Source organism: Canis lupus, chromosome 1, assembly GCF_003254725.2.
Source record: "Canis lupus dingo isolate Sandy chromosome 1, ASM325472v2, whole genome shotgun sequence".
NCBI classification, from domain to species: domain Eukaryota; kingdom Metazoa; phylum Chordata; class Mammalia; order Carnivora; family Canidae; genus Canis; species Canis lupus.
Genome location: NC_064243.1, coordinates 54878706 through 54884365, shown reverse-complemented (window position 1 = coordinate 54884365; position 5660 = coordinate 54878706). Strand labels below are relative to the sequence as shown.

Sequence of the window (5660 nt, the reverse complement as noted above, 5' to 3'; positions counted from 1 at the left end):
CTTATCTTTGAAGTGAAGTAATGGTGCCATTTTTTTCCACTCATGTTCAATAACTAGACTACAAGCTCAGCCACCCTGTTGTTTCCAGTTTGTAAATCAGTAGCTAGCTGTGTTTAAAAAAAAAAAAAAAAAACAGCTGATGATAACTTCTTCTTCCAACAGATCTGCATCATACATCTCCTTTAAGATATGGGGAATCTTGGATATAAAATATTTTTTTATTTAACAATAAATTTGTTTTGTTTTTTTTTTAACAATAAACACCTTTATTAAATGACCGAAGACAGAAGATTTATTTGCCTTTCCGGGCTTTGATTTTCCTCAGATAGAACTCCAGCTCCTTGCCCTCTAGCACACAGCCATCTGCCCGGCCGCCCTGGCCTGGTCTCGAAGCGATGCATGCAAGAAGCTTGCCCTGTTGGAACTGCTCCTCCAGAAGACTGCTGATTTTGGCATTCTTTTTCCTTTCATCATACTTCTTCTGGATTTTCTTTGATCATTTTTTATTTAAAATCTCTTCCTCCTCAGGCGTCAGCTTGGCCCCCTTCTTGCGTCCGGGGCAGTGCATAGTGGGACTCGTACCACTGTCGGTACGGCGTGCTGTCATGAGCACGATACAGTTCTTCACCAGGGTCTTGGTGCGGACCAGTTCATTGTTGGATGCATTATAGACAACATCGATAATCCTGGTTTTGCGTGTACAACACTCTGAGCCCCAGGAGAAGTTCCCCACGTCTAGCCTCAAGTAGCAGTGAGTAGCTGTTTTCTGGAGGTCCCAATGTGGGAGTACAGATGGAAAATTTCAGATGATGTGCTAAGTGTACAAGGCTACATATTCTTACTGCATTCTCTCTCTCTCTTTTTTTTTTTTTTTTTTGGTGATTTTCTTATTATGGTCTGAAGCTCTGACCACTTCAAAATAACCTAAAGTGCTTGTTAAAAAAACGTGAGTCCTGGCCCTAGCCCATCTTACTAGAGCATGATCTTTGCAGATGAGGCTAGGAAATCTGTCTTTTTAATAATCACTGGATTGGTTGTTGGGCATACTAAAGTTTGAGAATCACTGTGTAATGGAAAGGGTGCTAAAATGGGAGTTTTGTGGGTTCTTGGGTAAGTGATAAAAGTTACTAACTTGCAGATTAAGGTGAATAGATATCTTCAACATCCCTTCCTGATCTGTGATTCAATAAATGTTGATGATGTGTAAAAAAAAAAAAAAAAAAAAAAGGAATAAAAGGTTCTCTTTCAAAAAAAAATTGTGGCGGTGGTGACACAAGTCTGTGAATCTACTGAAAACGATTGAATTGTACACTTGACATGGGTAGATTGTCCAGAGTGTGAATTACATGTCAAGAAAGTCGTTAATGACTGCAAGGTGGTGGAGCTGCGGGACGGCCCGTCCTGGCCTGTAACGTGCATCCCTGCTGCTCCCCGGCCCTGACCTTTGTCTCTGCTATTCCGGCTTGCTGCTTGCCCGCTTGTTCTTTGGTGAGTCATGCCCAGCAAGCAGGCAGGAGGCAGGAGGCTGTAGAGAAAGTATTTTTTTTATGTTTGCATGGTTAGAGTTTTCTGAAAGAATTTTACTGGGACCTGGGACAAAGGACAGGCCTTACAAGTTACTGGATAAATGGACTCCCCTCTCCTGAGGTCTGGGCTTACCTTCCAGAAGGGTTTGAAACCCAGGAGCCATGAGGACTTCTAAGGACTCTCCCCTCCTGGAGAGAGGAAAGAGGAACCATATGTATACACACCCCCAGCTTCATATTGTTTGGGCTCTTCACCAACAACACAGACCCCAGGATGGGTACCTGGTCGCCAGTTTGAGCCCCATCATGCGGCCGCTGGGAAGGATCACAGAGCCTGGCGCATCTTCACAACATGTTTTCCTAACGTTGGTTTAATGGTATAGTTTTTGATACCATCTCTTCGTATCAGAACTTTTTAAAGTATCTATGGAGTTAAATAATTTTACTCTAGAATAATTAATTAAAATGGTTTTTCAGTTACTGATATATAATTTTTGAAAATGTCAGCTAAGTTTTAGAACTGTCAAGTTTGGGAATATTCTTCTTCACTGTGAGTGTAGGATTTACAGCATTTCACATTTTCTCAGTGACTAGTCACATTTTAATAATATAAATGCTCCTTTAATTATCTTCATTCCCCAGTTTGTCATCAATGTCCTCAATGTAATGGCATATTTTATTTTTTTATTATTTTTACCAATAATACAAGTGTGTCAAATCAGCTATATGTTTAAATATTTTTATCTACTTACATGATGCACTCCCCTCATTAACTGGATCATCAAATACTACAAGAGCAAATTCATTATTCGCATTCAAAATTTAATTCATGAATGATTACTTCTGGTACCATCTGAACAGCACGCGGTTATAATGAATGTCAGGATAATTTGTGACATTTCAACACAGAGCTGCCCAGCAGCACGAGGGCCCTGGAGCGGAAGCAGGAGCCCACCCCCGGTGCAGCACTGAGTTGCTACTTCATAATCATGAAAACAGAACTGCCCCGCATGTCAGGGCACTAACCGGGGTCTCCGCGGGCTCCGCGCAATTCCATGTCGATGATACACCAAGCGTCCCCTCCAGGGCCAGCGCAGTCCCAGTTCTCAGGCCACCACCAGGACAGGAGGAAGGGGTTCCCCAGTGGGCTTCCCAGCCCATCATCACTCTGGAGGCAGATCTGGAGAAGGAAGCAGGACAGTGATTCCTCGGAGGCTGAGCGAGCTCCCAAGGCACTCTTTCGTCTCCTTCCCTCCACTTCCACGTACAACCAGGGTCTGGGACCCCAGGCTGAGTGCAGGTGAGTGTCAGCCCACGACGAGGCTAACCGCTCTAGGAGCATGACTTCCTTTATGCAGCAGCCCCCCAACCCACCGTAGCAGGTGGAGAATACTCCTAGTAACCACCCAGTAGGTCACCATCCAGGGCTCCCACCAAGGTGGCTTCAGAGGGCAAGCCCAAGGCCCGCCCCCTGCGGCTGCGCCCCCCAACCCTGCGCCCACCCTGTGTGACGCTGCCCTGCTGGGCGACACCCTTCCTTCTCCAAGTACCCTCTGCTTGATCCGTGCATCTGGCAGTCCTGGGCAGATACCCTCCCCCCAGCCTCCAGTGTCTCAAGGTGCCCAGTTCAAAGGTCACATCATGGTGCTACTGCCGGTAGTGGTGACGCTCCACTACTCCTCGGAGGGTCCCAGCTCCTCCTTGTCTTGCAGGGCTTCTAACCAGCAGGGCAGGCATCAGGCCCACCCCAGCCTCAGTGCACAGATGGCAGAGATGTTCCCCAGGCCCCCATGCTGTAGGCAAGGGCCAGGTGTCCTGCGGTGCAGGTGCACCCCAAACCTCTGGAAAACATCTGCTAGAGTATCAGTGCTATGTGTCCACAATGATCAGGGAGTAAAGGAAACGGGTGACAAGTGCACCGAGGGAACAGAGGACACGTGCTTTCTCCGACCAGGGCCTGAGAGACTGCCCAGGTGCTGCCCAGGTGTGCGTGAGAAGGAAACGTGGGCAAAGTGGTGTATCCAAGACAGAGGCAAGACTGCGTGAGGGTCTGAAGACACGCGTGGCATCCAGGGCCTCGCTCAAGACTCAGCAGCTGGCACGGAGCATCACTCTCTGTATCAAAATTTAAAATATAAGACTGAGAAGATCGGAAACCACGTACCACAGGACCAAGAGAGCAGCGAGAGAAATGCCGAGTACTCTAAAAGGGAAGGGGTCTTAGTTACCAGAAATCTTAGTTTCAGGAGAGCTACCCCTCAGTTTTACAAACCTCAAGGATTCAAAAGAAAATAAGTATGCTTAAAATGTATAACTAATACCTGGCAACTTCTAAAGCCAGCCCAAACCAGCCTTTGTTGCAAGTCTAAGTGCTTGAAAATTGAACATTAATGGGACAAATAATTTTGTCAAATCCAAACATTGCATAAAATGCTAAAAACAACTCAAAATAAGGGACCATCGTACGAGCCCGTGTTGCTCTGCTCGCTTCTTCCTCCCAATCTGGTCTGTGGATCCGCCCATGAACCGCCCTGGACTCGGCCCTCTGTCGCCGGGGAGGTGGCTCCGGTGTGGGGAGGGCCCCCGTTCCACGCAGGCAGGGCCATGGCCAGGGCACTGCCACACAGAGAGGGCGAGGCTTGCTAGCAGCAGCCACGACCCACAGGCACACAGCACAAGCCCGAGGACATGTGACACTCCAGGCCCGCCGTCCCTTGCTCTGGATCCATTCCTGGTCAGCAGGAAGGTTCCTCTGTCATAGGATGGAAATTCTATGCTCAGAAATCACTCTCCCCCCTAACTTTGTAGTCCTGGCTCTATCACATCCAGCATCCAGGGCCAGCAAGCTCACGCTCAGCCCCGTCAGGGAATCTTGGAAGTCTTTCCTTACACTAAGGCTCGCCCAATGGCACCAGGACGTGCCCAGCTCTGCGCCAGGGCTCCTGTCCCCACTGCCACTGGTGGCACCCACCGCCGGGTCTTGGGCAGAGCCCGGGGCTCCGTCCCAGAGGCGCCGGCGCTGATATGGGCTCCCTGTTTAACCCAGCCCAACACTTTACTCCCCAAGAATCAGTTTTTCAAAGAGTCTCTTTTAGAAAAAAAAAAAGTCTCTTTTAAGTAAAAAAGTGATCTCGAAGGTCAAGCTGGATAGTTAGGTTAATTATTCTGTTCTCCGAGCTGTTTCCTCCAACATAAGCCACTCTGTTCACCTCAGCCTTTAGTCACACGGAGTTCACTGTCCTTCCAGGCCAGGGCTCCTTTGCTCTGGAAGCTGCACGGACGAGTCTCACACGTAGCTGCCCAGCTGCCTCTGCACTTGTCTCCCCGACACGCCCCTTCCTCGGGCGGAGGCTGGCTACGGTGTCCGTGTCAGGAGGGCAGGGCGGCCAGCAGGCCAGAGCCGGGCCAGCCCGACCCCAAGCAGGACGTGCATGTGACTCGGGGTGCCCCGTGCTCCCGAAGCTGCCTCTCCTTGCTGCCCTGCGTGAGTCCCACTCTGCAGCTCTCCCCTGTGCCAGCATCCACACTGAGCCACGGGTGGGACACCTGCCTGCTTCCTCTGGAGAATATTCCCATTAGCTTTGGTCCCATTGACAGCCTTAACTGAACCGTGGACCCACTTGTCGGACCTGAAGCCTGGGGCCTCTGCAAGCTCAGGATCAGGACGGCTGATCCCCTAAAGTGTGGAACGTGGGCCTCAGGAGGAAGCTGCCCAGATGGGCACCTTTACTAGATGCCCCCCCCCCACGCTAACAGGTGCTGCTCACACGCCCGCCATCCCTGCTGGGCGCGCTCGGGGCAAGGGCACACCTAGGGAGCGATGGGGCGTAGGGCCCATAAACAGGCTATTCCAGCACGGAGAGGGAGACAGAGTCCGGGTGGCAAGGAAACAGGCAGCCTCCGAGGCTGGAGGTCTCGGAGAACAGAACGCACCCCTGGGGGGAAGGGCCCACGGACACAGAGGGACACACGCACACATTCCAAGGGCAGGTGCGGCCTCAGGAGCACGTGGCCCATGCTGGGTCCCAGCCGGGGAGCCCGTGGCCGCTGCCAGACCCAGACCCACAGCGGCCACAGGTCACAACAGGTGGAGGAACAGAAGAAAAGGTTTTTATTCATGTTGAGTCATCACCA

General features: G+C 50.5%; 1 pseudogene; it reads right to left on the bottom strand.

Annotated features, from left to right (window-relative positions):
* Positions 1-240: 240 nt before the first annotated feature.
* LOC112644427 (40S ribosomal protein S8-like) lies at positions 241-781 on the bottom strand (annotated as a pseudogene).
* Positions 782-5660: the final 4879 nt, after the last annotated feature.